The sequence below is a fragment of the Macaca nemestrina genome, chromosome X (genome assembly GCF_043159975.1).
Source record: "Macaca nemestrina isolate mMacNem1 chromosome X, mMacNem.hap1, whole genome shotgun sequence".
In the NCBI taxonomy this organism is placed as follows: Eukaryota; Metazoa; Chordata; class Mammalia; order Primates; family Cercopithecidae; genus Macaca; species Macaca nemestrina.
This window is the reverse complement of record NC_092145.1, coordinates 133,159,360-133,174,989: the sequence shown is the minus strand read 5'-3', so window position 1 is coordinate 133,174,989 and position 15,630 is coordinate 133,159,360.

Genomic DNA, 15,630 nt, shown 5'->3' with positions numbered 1-15,630 from the left:
GGCATACCTCTTAGGTGGGTACTCTGCTCCAGGCTGACTTAGAAATCATTTAGTCATTTCCTTCATTTGCTACAAAACTGAATTGTTTTAGGTGGGTGCGGTGGTGTGTCTGTAGTCCCAGCAACTTGTGAGGCGGGAGGATCGCTTGAGCCCGGGAGTTCAAGATCAGCCTGGGGACATAGAAAGACCGCTCTTTAACACCACCACCAAAAACCCTCTGATGTGTTTTATATCCAGCCTCCCCAGGCATTTCAAATCACTTTCCCTACATACAAGCATAATGTGGTTTTTAAGATTTAAAAATAAAAAGTACTAAAATGAAAGAATAAAAGAGAAGAATGAAAACAAGTCCACCAGTCTACAGGAGCTCTAAACATCAATCCCAATAAATTCTGAAAGTCTTTATTTCTATTCCGGGTGAGAAGGAAGTTAGGGTGTGTCTGGGAAAGGAACTGTGGAGAGGACATAAGAACAGCTTTGACTCCCTGTATCCTGCAGTGAGGTTAGGACAAGAGAATGAAATGACCACTGTATTTTCCTAAAAATCCAAAAGTTCAAATGACTCTTCACCATTTTAAACAACATGGGATAAGGAAGTTTGTGTGGTAAAAGAGATTATAGAAAAGGAGTATATAATGTTATATATGTGTAAAATGATAACATTATACTTATCTTCTGGGAGTGGATAAGAAAATAATGTATATCTATATGACTATAGTCATATTCTTTATTCAAGCACATGGTGAAGCAACAGGGAGTGTAATTCAAAATTACACTATAACTGCCATAACATAGCATTATCAATTTCTGTAATTCATTGTTACTGGAAAATTGCAAATTCCATGATTTGTATTCGTAAATAAAACTATATGCACATGCACATGAAAACACAAACACTACTTTCATTAGATTACATGTATCATGAAGACTGGGTGAGGTGGTTCATCCGGATAATCCCAAAACAGCACTTTGGGAGGTTGAGGTGGGCGGATTGCTTGAGTTCAGGAGCAGGAGTTTGAGACCAGCTTGGGCAATATGGTGAAAACCTGTCTCAAAAAAAAAAAAAAAATTAGCTGGGCATGGTAACATGCACCTGTAGTCACAGCTACTCAGAAGGCTTAGGCAGGAGGATCGCTTGGGCCTGGGAGGTCTAGGCTGCAGTGTGCCATGATTTCTCCACTGCACTCCAGCCTAGGCAACAGAGTGAGATCCTGTCTCAAAAAAAAAAACAAAAAAGAAAAAGATTACACGTATCATGAATGAGCTTTGCATCTGCAAAGACATATACTATATATTTTCTTCTCTGAAATGATATATCCAAGTTAGTAATAATTAAAAGTAGACTACTTATGAAGCTATTTGTCATATTTACTTATATTTTCTCTGTAAATAAATTTCTTTCCCTATTCCATGTATTATATTTTATTTTTTGAGACAGGGTCTCATACTGTCACCCAGGCTGGAGTGCAGTGACATGATCACAACTCACTGCAGCCTCAACCTCCTGGGCTCAAGCAATCCTCCTGCCTCAGCCTTCTGTGTAGCTGGTATATGCCACCAAACACAGCTAATTTTGCTTTTAATTTTTGTAGACCCAGGGTCTTGCCCAGGTTGATCTCAAACTCCTGGGCTCAAGTGATCCTCCCACCTTGGCGTCACAAAGTGCTGGGATCCCAAGTGCAGGGATTACAGACGTGAGCCATGATGTCTGGATTTCATGTGTTTTGAATATAAATCTAGAAAAAATATTTACCTTGCAAAATTCTATTTTATTAATATATTTTGTGAAAACATGTTCACTGTCAGACACAGGACATGTATCTTCCCAACTCCTGACTGAAACTCCATGAAAGGAGAAAAAAAATGCATTAAAATATTATATTTATAATAGTCAAACAGTGTCATTAATGGATAGGTATGTATGGAGACCAAGGGGGTATTTCTGTATTAACTCAATGCATAATTATTAATGATCTCCTATCTTTCAGGCATATAAATATTAGTAAAATCTAGACCTAGTCTGTAAGAAGCTTCTTATCTACAGGAGAGGCATGCATATATAAAAGTAATTTTTAAAAAATGAAAGACATTATATGCATAGTAAGAACAAATTTGGGCTCAGTGGAGGGAGTAAATAATTCTGACTAGCCTATGAAGAGGGATACTAGAATAAGGTTTTTCAGAGGTGACATTTAAGCATGCATACATTGATCTTTCACCATTTTAATCATGATATAAGTCTCTGCGATAACAATTTACTATGTATGTTTTCATCAGGGGAAGTGCCCACTAATGAAGCTGGCCATAAAGCATCAATTTAAAAGGAAGCAAAAATTGGTAAAGAATGAAGCATCATGCAAGTTGGACTGAAATATAGCTATGAAGAAAGTGGAAAAATAACTAGCTCAATAACTACTCCTTGATGCTCCAGGAAAATAAAAGAAAGCTAAAAGCTTCTAAAATAAAATATAACATGCTATCTGTAAAGATTCATCAACCAAACTACTTAATGTTAACTTTTTTTAAAAAATCAATTACTCTTAAAAAAACCTAACACCTATTCAAGGGATTCCTAAAGAATGAAAATTGGATTCTTTATATAAGACATTTTAAATATGAGAGATGTTGTAAGATATATTGTACTTGACGAAGATAACTTTAAGCTCAGTAGATATTTTATTGTTGAAATGTTGAGTTATTTTGATATTTTAGTCTTGATTCATGAGGAACAAAGGCTGTCTCATCTTACCAACTAAAAGTTGTTAAGAAAAATATCAACTTAAATGAACAGCTTTCTTCTTTTTCTACATAACTAGAATATTTTATAAATTGCTAGATGTTTTTGACATCAAAAAGCATAATTTTTCACATGAAATATTAAGCTCTAACCTAGCTTGTGATTAAGGATTTTTTTTTTGTAAAACATGTTATTAAATGTGTTCTAAAATTACACATTTTATTCCCATTATTATAAATGCAAACTTACCATTTATAGAGTTCATCTGTAAGAAATGTCATGTGTGAACATGAACTCTGAAAGCTGAAATAAGAGTAAATAGTTTTAACTGGATCATGGAAAAGGAGTCAATGATAGGTGTTTTTTTAAAGCTGTCAGTTTAATCATTTGATTCTACTTTGCCATATAGTCTTTGAAAGAACAAAAAAACTTTAAAAAATAATAAAAATTCTCTACAAAAAGAGAAACTAATAATTTTTTTAAAAAGAACAAACAAAAAAATTAAAAACGTAGTTTTGTGATGCATCATTTTCTTGTAATTTTACCATATCAGGAGAAATATTGCTTTTAAATGAGAATGGAGTCTCAATATAATGGGAGAAGAAAAAAAAATTAAGGAATGAGCAAAATAATCAGAAGAGAATAGGGAGAAAACAGAAGAGGATGGGGATGGATTTGGAGAAACTCCTTTTCTCCGTTTCTCTTGAGTCCTTGTGGGTGGATAAAAAGAAATGTCAAGAGCAAACTTACTGCCAAATAATGCCCTGTGTTAAAACAACAGAAGTTAACATTCTCTTGCTTTGTAATATAAATGGATCCCTTTGCCGCCATTATGGTTACAAGGTTTGCACAATAGATAGCCTGTCACCTGATGTTGCACTAATACTGTGATGGAATATGCATACACAAAACGAGAAGTGCAAAAATAATTAATTTCTAAACCAGGACCACCATTAATATTCACACAGTAAAATCTTCTTTGTTCTTTGAAAGGCAAAATCAATTAAAGTGCCTGGCATTCATTTGAATTTAATGAGGGTAGAGTTGGTTTAAAACTTTTCTGGGAACATATGTTAGGGATATCTTTGGTCCAAGCATTTATATTTTAAACCATTACAATATTAATTTAAAAATTACATGGTACTTAGAATTATTGATAAAATAATACATATTATCCCTCCAGCAAGTTTGTCTATCTGGGTGAAAAAAAAACCACACACACATATGTAAATAGTGAGTTAATACATCATTGTGCCTTTTCCCTTTATATGACAGTTTCAAAGCTTACATAAAACTTAGAATCTTGAAATGCATAATACTTTATACATTTTAGGATCATTAAAAACTTGCACTTATTTTTAACAACAATAATGAGGTATAATTGTCATTAAATAATTTGCATAGATTTAATTGGTACAATTTAATAAATTTTAAAATATATACCCACTCGTGAAACCATCAAGATAATTACCTATAACCATCCCCAAAAGTTTTATCATGGTCCTTTATAATCCCTCCTTTGAATTCTTAAAGCCACCCCATTTCTAAGCAACCATTAAATTGCTTTACACCATTAAATATTAATTTGAATTTTCCGGAATTTTATATAAGTAGAATTATATAGTATATACCCTTTGTTGTCGGATTTCACTTAGACTGATTGTTTTGAGATTCATTTAGGTTTTAGTATGTACTATGAGTTGAATTTTATCCTCCAGAAAGATACATTGAAATCCTTATCCCCATACCTCAGAATGTGACCTTATTTGTAATAGGGTTGCTGCAGATTCATATGGATTGGATTTGTGTCCCCATCAAATCTCATGCTGAATTGTAATTCCCAGTGTTGGAGGTGGGGCCTGGTAGGAGGTGATTCAATCATAGGGTGGTAGTTCTCATGAATGGTTTAGCACCATCCCCCCATGGGTACTGTAAATTCAGTGAGTTCTCATGAAATTCGATTGTTTAAAAGTGTACAGCACCTCCCTCTTCTCTCTTGCTCCTCCTCCAGCCACATGAAGTGCTGCTCCCCATTTGCTTTCTGCCATGATTGTAAGTTTTCCTGAGGTCTCCCCAGAAGCTGAGCAGATGCCAGCAGCATGCTTCCTATACAGCCGGTGGAACTGTAAGCCAATTAAACCTCTTTTCTTTATAAATGTCCCAGTCTCGGCTATTTCTTTATAGCAATGTGAGAACAAACTAATACACAGATGTAATTATTTAAGATGAAATCATACTGGAGGGAGCTTGAACCTTAATACATGATGACTAGAATCCTTATAAAAAAAGGAAAAGTGACACAAAGACACACAGGAGAGAAAGATACCATGTGATGACAGAGGCTGAGATTGAAGTGCTACAGCTGCAAAGTGGGACTTAATCCCATATGACTGGTGTCCTTATAAAAAGGGACAATGTAGACACAGACACAGACATGCACAGAGAGAAGACTATGTGAAAACACACACAGGAAAAAGCTGAGCTGAGAAAGGATTCTCCCCTGCAGGTTTCTGGGGGAGCATGACCCTATCAACACCTTGATTTCAGACTTCTAGCCTCCAGAACTCTGAAACAGTAAGTTTCTGTTCTTTAAGTCATCCAGTTTGTGGGACTTTGTTGTTACAGCAGCCCTAAGAACCGAATACAGCATGTAACATAATATCTTTACATTTTGTGGATATATCACAATTTATTTATCCATTCACCTGTTGGTGGGCATTTGGATTTTTTCCAGGTATGTGCCCGGTAGTATTGCTACATCATAGAATACATTCAACCTTAAATTGATTAAGTATTGACAGATTTATATCCAGATTTGCAATAGTCAATATACCCAGTAGTAGGACACAAGGGCTCCTATTTCTCACATCTGCACCAATTCTTGCAATTTGCTACTTCTTCGTACTTCCCAATGTAAAGTACTATATACTTGTTATTTTCACTGCATTTTAAAATTACCAATGAATTTGATGATCTCTTCATATATTTATCTACCTCTTGGGTATCCTCTTTGCTAAACTATTTATATTCTCTGTTTATATTTTTATTGGTTTTAGGTGTTGCAAATATCTTTTCCTCATCTTTTATCTGTCAGATTTATTTTGGGTGTGCGTTATCAGGAAAAAAAAAAAAACCTTATTATGATGCAATCAAAGCAGTCCCTTTCTGGTCCTCTTGATTGATGCTTTTGAGCGTTATTTAAGAAGTTCTCTCCCAACCTTAGGTAACGCATATATTCTTTTAAATTGTTTTCTACTTATCTTATTCTTGTCTTTCACAGGTAGCATTCTAAACCATCTGGAAGTCAACATTTTACTTTTGATAAAGCAGGGAACAGGTTTTATTTTTCTCTATATACCAAACAGATTTTCCTATCACCATTTATTAAACAGTCTGAGATTGACCATGTTAGAGTCAAATGCTATCTATTGATTTCAGGGCTCTTGTTTACCTTTCTCTATGAGGTCACACATCACCCAGGAAATCTAAAATTGTAGCATTTAGTTCTTAATACAGTGTTTCTCACACTTCTGTAAGCAAGTGAATACTGATTCATACTTTATCATATTTGAGAGACAATGACAGAAATCCACGTTTTCTATATTGCTATAAAAATTGCTATAAAAACTAAATTGTCATATATTAATATATTCCAATCTATTCCTGTCTATTCCTGAGACAATAGCATATTCCTTTGTAACTGTTACTAGTAGTTTAATATCTGGGGAGAAATTATCTCTTCATTTCTATTTTGTAATTTTTCCTCTGGAAATTCTTCTATCTTAATTTTTCCATAACATTTTTCAATTATTTTTAATTAATAAAAGTAAACCTGTTATAAATTATAATGAATTTATAGATTAATATAGGAGAAATTGATAATCAATATTGAATCTTCCCATATAAGAAAATAGTTTCCATTTATGCAAGTCTCCTATATATGCTTCAGAAGAGATTATAGTTTATGAATAAACTATAATATCATATGAATAAACTATTCTAGTCTATTCATAAAGACTCTGAATAGACTCATACTAGTCTATTCACAAAGACTCTGCATATTTTCTACAAAATTTACATTACCATTTGAAAGTTGGCTATAGATTAAGTCTAAATCTTAGTATTTGACCAACTTCCTGTCTTTTAGACACTGGAAATCTATTTATATAATAGTTTGTCATTAGTAAAATTGCAATACATAACATGTATATCATAAACAAGTATCCATTTTCGTTACAGAGATCTGAGGTTACCTCAGACTCTGAGCAATAGGACCTAGACCCAACCCCTGGTGTTTTGGTAACATTCTGATTTCAGATATGTGGAAAAATAAGATGCTACAAGTAGTGATAATTTTTATTTAATGACTTTCTCTTCTCCATCTGACTGTTGTTAATTAACACATCTCTTTTGAGTGAGAGTCCTATGAGAGAAGAAAGATTGAATAAGAAATCATGAATGTCTAAAATGCCATTTTTCCACATATGTAAACATGAACAACTCTTTTCAGCTTTTCTCAATATTCATCCCTAAGAGTGAGTCATTAACCACAAGAAAAATCACCTTCCACAGCAATATTGGTTAATGATCCTAATAGCTACACTTTCATATGGAACTGGAAGGCTTCAAGTGGAAAACTTCGAGGACATACTGGATAAAATTTAAGAATAAAAGTTTTATGTGATTTCTTTCAGATTTAGTATAAGCTTTCAATAATGTAGTTAAAACCTATTTCATTGACTCATATTATGAAATATTTATCTCCTTTACAATCAATTCTTATTTCATGTTGTAAAATGTTTAATATTTTCTAACACCCATTAACAAAAAGTAATGTGTTAGCTGTCGGATAATAACAAGGGCAATTTTATCACATTTTATTTCCTTAGAAAGTACAATTTTCAGAAAACTTTACTTTTTAACAATTATAAAAACTTATAATGTACAATATTGTTTTGATCAGTTCTGTATTAACCATCATTGTAACAAAAATAAATCCACAGAACAAATTTTTACCCCTTAAATCTTTGTGGCCACAGGCAAAAAATGCATGTTCAAATTTTAGTCCATATACATCCAGCATTTTGTTTTTCATACATAGGATAGGGTGTTATGCAAGAATAACTTTCAAAAATTAAAGTTACAAAGTGAACACATGTCAAATATTTATTTAACACAATAATGTGGGAAATAATGAGGAAAACCACAGGTGGTAAAGCTGGTTCAAAGGAAAATTCAAATGGTTGCTATGTTGTCAGTTTAAGGAAGTCATGATGAAATACATTTTCTAGTTTGAGGGAAAGCTGTTTAATGTCTTGCTGGAAAAAAACAAAACAAAACAAAAAAATCTTTTAGGGTTATTTTTTCTTCCTGAAAGAAATCACGTGTCTCTATGAATACCATTTAAAAGTTAACATGCAACTTCACAGAGCCAAGGCCCTAATAAATAATAAGTAGTAAAACAAACAAAGTACAATTTCCTAAAGAAAGAAATAATCCAAGGTGAATCTTTTAGACATTATTTCAGTATGAAAAAGGAAAACATGCAATGATCAATTTGTCTTATTTCTAAGGTTTTGGTAATTTTCTGTTAGCAGAAATCAACAAAATATGTTCCAATATAAAAGAGATTAGGACAATATTCAAGAAGTAAACAGAAAAATGTAGAATATCTTAATGTAAAGATCTTGTTTTTATACTGTTTCAATGAATGATGATGAGTATAAACTCATTGTGATATTCAAGTTTTATTTGCCATTACTGAAAAAGTGATGCTATGGTTTAATCTTAATAAGTTTTACAGCATATCAGAAATTATATTCCTCACAATGATTTTGCATTATGCTGAAAAAATTCTTATAGGGAAGAGGTTAGCAAATAGGTTTGATGGTTTTTCCTAAGACAATCTTTCCTCTGTTCAAATTTCTCCATCAATGTTGCCGTATCTATTTTCCATCTTACTGAAATTCAAATACCTAGGAGTCACAGTTCCTCATTCTCTAACACTGTAACGAAAGGTACTGGTAAGGGAGTGGGAAGCAAATAATAATAATTTTTAAAAAGCCTAGGCATGTATCCTCATAGCACTTACAGTCTACTGAGTAAAATTGATATAAATCAAACAGTCACTTAAATAAAAATAAAGTTGTGCCCTAGGCATATGGTATGAAGTGTGGGTATACAGTGTCTTGAAAGTGAGAAATAAGGGAAATAAATCTTGAAAGAGTTAGCTGAGATCTAAGAAAGCATCTACCAGGTGAAGACAAGAGAGTCAGTCTTTTGGATATGTAGGGGTTTTTTTGTTTTGTTTTTTTGTTTGTTTGTTTGTTTGTTTTTGTCATTTCAAAAGCCTCCTGGATGAGAAGGAAGACACATGTGTTTGATTCGACTTTATTTTTTTTTGCATTTTGTTTGGACTTTTATTGAATATATGTGCCTGTTAGTTTTATTTTTAAAACTTCAGAGTCACTTAAGTGGAATAACAGGGACTGGATTCATCCTCTCATGTCAAACAACCAAAAACAGACAATAGTTGGAAGACACAGACATCAGGAAACAAAGAACAGTGATTCCTGAGAGACTGGAAACAAACAATGGGAAATCTAGGATTTCCAGAGTTTATCCCCTGGAGAGACTTTCCTGGCCACAGCATACCCTGCGGAGGGAGAAACCAGGCATGGCATGGCTCTGGAGGCTCTCTGGAATGGAGATGACAATCCAGAAAGACCAACATGGTTATTGTTCTTCTAAAAGCATATCAGAGACAAGAGAGCTGCACAGAGAAGGAACCTTGGAGATCTGCAGAGGGTCTCCCTCAAGTATTCTGCTAATTACTGATCAGCAGATTCATGTAAGAACACATTACCCAAGGCTGGGAAAGAATCACTGAATAAGATTAGAGGGAATGGTGCCTAATATTCAATCTATGGAGGGCTTGATCAAATTTTATTTTTATTGGCCTGGTCCTTAAAGCAGAAGCAGTAAACCCTGTGTTGTGTAAACACAGTGCAAAGTCCAACTTTGTAGGCGCCAAGGGTAGAAAAGTTTTCCCCTTTCTATCTTCTTTGTCATTATCCTCATTGCAACCCTCTCTATCTTCTTTTAGAGAAAAAATAATGACTTTCTATAAAAATACATATATGAGATATTACTATTCACATTCTTCTGCATCTATTTTATATTTTTGTTACTTAAAAATATATCTTTGAGATATTTTCCTGGGTCTACGTGTTTATATCAACTTTATTCTGTAACTTGTTTAACAGTCTTGTTGAATAGGCTCAGGGTACAAGTTAATATGGTACAAGCATTACCAAGGTGCCTTCATACCTACTTCATGAATTCTCTTCTCTGTCTTGTGTTACCAAGACAAACTGGGGTTTGCTTGCCTGGGGCAGCAAGGCCAAGCATCTACACTGAAGTTTTCAGTGGGAGAAAGGAGGGCAATTATTTACAAGGCAACAAGCAAGGAGAATAGGGAAGCCCACAATTAAAATCTGACCTCCTCGATGACTTGCAAGCAAGGTTTTTTAAAGGCAGGGGAAAGCTTCAGAAAAGCAGGAGTTACAGGCAAAATCGTAAATCAATACATGGAGGTTATACATTGGTTTGGCCTAAAAAGTCTGGATATCTTGACATGGAGGCTTTCAGGTCAATATTTGGGGACAACAGAAAAGAATGCATGCTGGCTCATGGGTGTAACTTCCTCCAGGTTCCTCAGGAAGAAATTCAGAAGAAAGAATGGAGGTCAGAGTTCAGTCCTCAGTTCCTCCTTATTTGAGGTCTGCATGCTGGTGAATCCCTTTGGTTGAGGTCTGAGTTTCTGAAAAACAACTCAGGGACATATGTTAAGATGTTATCTAAAGTTTACACAGGGAACCAAACATCTTGTGACTCTAACTTCTTTGGCTATTGTTGAGGGTTCCTTGCTCTTTTTCACTTGGATAATATTTATAACTTTTTCTAGTTATTTTCAGATGGTAATAGTAATAATTTTCTTAGACAATATACCTATCTAATTTGAATAATAAATTGTTCAGAGCAATGAACTCCCAGAGATGAACCTACAAAGTGCTCTCGTAATCCAGCTTGATTCTTTTTAAGGTGGGAAACCTGAAGAGAGAACCAGAGCCTCCCAACCCCCGCAGCCCACTCCATGTCTCTCTCTTCTCTCTCTGTCTGTCTCCCACACACGCTTCTTTTCTTAACTAATAATAGTTTCTGACAATTTCAGGAGGAGAGGTTGAGAGTACAGACTTACTTAACCAGCAATCTCTGGGTTTGGCAGTTGTTCAAAGATAGCTTGTTTTCTCAGCGGTTGATTTTAAGGATTTCTGAGAAATTCATTCACGTGATGTGTGTAATGGCTCCTATATTCCTTGGTGTTAAGTTACCCAACAGACTTTCCAGACTGGAGCTCCATCTCTCTTTCAGGTAGCTATTTTGGGCCAAGTCCCTGTTAAGATGGCTTCAAGCTATTTTCTATCTCTCTGATACCATAATGATGCAGGATTTTTTGCTCTTTAGTTCAGCTAAATCTGGATTCTTGTCACAGCCAGGAAAAATGAGGCACATGGACACATTGAAGGGTGAGGAGGACGGAATTTATTAAGTGAAAGTGGAGCTCTAACCAAAGAGAGGGGTCCCGCCCACCAGCTCCCATCTCACAAGTTGAATACAGGCCACCGCACATGAACTGAAAACGCCAGGTTCCTCCCCTGCATAAGGCGCAAATTCTTAGTGACTTCACCCCCATTCCCCCAGTGCGCATGCGGGCCCTTAATCTGAGCCACTCTACATTGATTTATTTCCCTTACTGTGCATGTGTTAAGGGACGGAATTTTTCACCTGACTTCAGGTGATTCACCCGCCTCGGCCTCCCAAGGTGCTAGGGTTACAGGCGTGAGCCACCATGCCTGGCCAATCTGAGGGCTCTTTAAGAAAATCCTTTTAAATCCCTTATAACATGACTTTAGCCATGCCAAGGGGCCAATTTTTCTGGAGTTGGAACTTTATACCAAAAGTAACCTCACAGGTGAAACCAATAGGCCTCAGTTATGGTTATGACTTAACCACAAATGTACAAGGTATTTTCAAAGAGGTGGTAAGCAGTTTTTGCAAAATCTAGAACCTTTAAAGGTAACTCAGAGAAAGGAAAGTTTAAGAAAAGAAGTTAGAAGTTGTTCATGGAGGGGAAGAGAATCAGCAAATAGCAAAAGTCACACAGATATCAACTCAAAAGTACTCATTTCCATGCCGGGATTGAACCCGGGCCACCATTGTCAAATGGCAGAAACTAAAATCAAGTTCTGCCACGTGGTTGCAGGACACACTTCCAAGGACATAAAACAAGATGGCGGCCGGCAGCAAAGTTTATTACTTGCCAACTCGCAGGGCTGACTTCATCAGTGGGCTTATGAGGTCCCAGGCCCCTATCCCATTCCAAGGTACCCATCTTTCTGACAGAACTATAAGACAAACAGGCATAGCACATTGAATTGGCTACAGCCTAAGATCAACTTTATAAATTGTATCTCATGAGTCAAAACTTTACAGAGAATATAAACAGTGATCCTCATCATTCATTCAACCAGTTTGTACAGAGAGAGAGAGGCCAAAATCTGACAGGTAAAAAAAACTTTTACCGTTTTGCCAGCATGTCAGGTTTCTGGGTTCCCTTCCCCTGAGTTCAATTCTAAGCCAATCAGTTTAAGGTTTGGGAAATTAACTTTTCCTGGTTTGGAGGAGACATCCAAGGGGAATGTCCTGTAGCACAGAGACACAGTTCCCCATCTGTGAAGAGAGGACAGAGGAGAAAAAAGGAAAAAAAGAAAGTATTTTTTTCAAAGGAGTCACAGGGGTTCAAGATGCATTAGAAAGGGGTACAGACTGAAGATGAATGACTACTTCTGGAAAGAGGGGAGCAAGGTCCCTGGTTCCTTCCTCTTCCTAGTGAATACCTGGGGTACGTGAGCGACAGAAAGTAAAAACGTCCTCTTTCCTTCTTCCATCCTTTTATCCCCAAGTCCCGGGAACCTTGACAGGGTGCTGCCCATGAGTGCCAGTGTGGCATTCATCCATGTTAACAGGGGGCCTAGGGGGTGAGATTCTCCACTCTTACCCACAAGCTGCCTTTCCTCCTGCTCCCCGTAGCCTTTGAGTTCCCTAGACCTCATTTATGCCATGGATACTAGCATCACCTCTATGCATAAAACAGAAGTATTTGCTTAATTGGCAGGAATTAGTCATGCTCACCCTCGCCGTGTCTTTTAATTTCCGTTGTCATCTGCCTCTGGATTCCTCAGATCTAGTTTTCTATCCTAAGGCTTCAACCTGAAGCCTTGGAATTGAGTTTGGGATAAAAGAACTACCTCAGGGAGGTGCATGGAGTCCCAGATGCCCCTCACCAGACTGGCTGTAACCTCCTTATCATAAGCCAAATGCTAAGTTGAAGTTGTGGAATTGCGTCCTTCTCAAACAAGGGAGGGAAAAAGGGTGTCCTCTGAACTGGGGTACTGGCCTAACAAGACACCTTCAAAAAGGAAAAACACACACACACACACACACACACACACACACACACACACACACACACACAAAACCTCTTGCATAAAAGTTAACTCCTGGCCGGGCGCGGTGGCTCACACCTGTAATCCCAGTACTTTGGGAGGCCAAGATGGGCGGATCACCTGGTCAGGAGTTCGAGACCAACTTGACCAACATGGTGAAACCTCGTCTCTACTAAAAATACAAAAAAGAAGCCGGGTGTGGTGACATGAGCCTGTAATCCCAGCTACTCAGGAGGCCAAGGCAGGAGAATCACTTGAACCCAGGAGGTAGAGGTTGCAGTGAGCCGAGATCGCGCCATTGCACTCCAACCTGGGCAACAAAAGCGAAAACTCCGTCTCAAAAAAAAAAAAAACAAAAACAAAAAACAAAACAAAAAACAGCTAAGCTTAGGGCAGAGGCAGAGAAGATGCCTGGGGGAAGAGCCTTATTCTTATGCCAATGGATTTTTCCAAAAGGGAGAGAAACTTTTAATTCCTGCTTCCTCCTTCCTGTCTCAACCAGGGGAGGAAATATTCCATGGGCGCCTGGCAGGAGGGGATGGTGAGCAGGAAACGTTGGCTAGCCAGCCGTGTGAGGCCTCTGGTCCCCAAGACTGCCCTGGGGCCCGGGCAGCAGCTGTGGCTCAGTCCTGCCATGTGTGGCCATTGTAGGCTGCACGTACATGCAGCTGACACAGCCATGTGCCCCAGCGGGGAGGGAAGAGGAGAGGGGAGCCACTGCTCACCCAACCATCCCACGTAGCACATGCCTGCAGCTGTTGGGGTGGGGATGGAATGTCCCCAATGTTGTAAAAGAAAAGATGGGTGCCATTACAGCCCCGAAAAAAGAAATAAAATGCCATAGAAAACACTGGATTGGACTGAGAAGAACATTCCTGACCCCCGAGAGTGACAGGGTGTAAGGGGCAGTTTCCACTGCCTTCAGAAAAAGTCTAAGGATGAGAAGGCCCAGAAATGAAAGTGAAAGAGATTTTGGTTTGCATCTTACCCTTCCTCATGTCCCCATACAGGTCACAAAAATGATGCAAGATTTTTTGCTCCTTAGTTCAGCTAAATCTGGGTTCTTATCTCACAACCAGGAAAAATTAGGCACATGGACACATTGAAGGGTGAGGAGGATGGAATTTATTAAGCAAAAGGGGAGCTCTCAGCAAAGAGAGGGGTCCTGCCAACCAGCTGCCATCTCACAGATTGAATACCAGGCCACCACACATGAGACGAAGAGGCCAGGCTCCTCCCCTACATAAGGTGCAAATTCCTGGTGGTTCCACCCCATTCTCCCAGTGCACATGTGGGCCCTTACTCTGAGCCTCTCCACATTGATTTATTTTCCTTACCGCACACGTGTTAAAGGACAGAATTTTTCACTATGGGCATGTTTTGACAAGCAGCCTGTACACAATCACCTGGGCAGGCTAGAGGTTCTCCAGGGATCTTTCCCTCTCTGCCTAGGCATTTGGCTATCTCCTGCCTCCATCAATATCAACATACCATTCTGTAGGTGGAAGTGCAGTTTGTTTGTAATATGATCCTGCTTCTCTCTGGATAATTCCATAGCCTTTAAAAAAGTCTCAGGTAAGAGTTGAAAGAAACCAAAATATTTCACCCAAAATACAGTTTCTTGATACAATGAGTATTTTTTAAATTAAAGACCCTTAGTGATCAACAAACACTAGGAGAGATTTTTCTCTGATCTGTATAAAGATCTTATGGACGCACCAAGAAGCACATTTATTTTTAATTTCCCTGCCTGTTAATTATCTATTGCAGAAAAGAAAACTGAAGAAAGACTGTAACCACACCTGAATGGACCCTTTCACAAGATAATGTCTGTCTCTCATGTTCATTCAATTTCCAAAGAGACTCATTTTCAAGTTAATCTCTGTTTCCTGCTCTATTCATTCTACCTCGGAATCATTTATTAGCCCTCAAAAACACCAAAATTCCCATCTTCCCCCTTCCCTCTGAAAAAAAGACTATATAAGCTTCTGTATCTCATTGAGGGTTGAGATAATTACTCTGTGATTCTCCCCTGTGCACATTAATAAGTTTGTTTGCCATTTTTCTTATTAACCTGCCTTTTGTCTGAGGAAACCTCAGACGGTGAAGGGCAAGTTTTCCCTTGTCACCTACAGAGTCAAACACTGGAACACTCTGTCCCCCAAACTCCAAGGAACACATTTCAAAATCTCCAACTAGTTTTCTCAAAGCACCTCTCACTAGACTAGCAATGAAAAACACCATTGTCCCTACCCCCTTTCAAGAGGTATGTGTAACCATGAGATAAGAGGAAGGTACCAGAGTACTACTGAAAACATCTGCAAA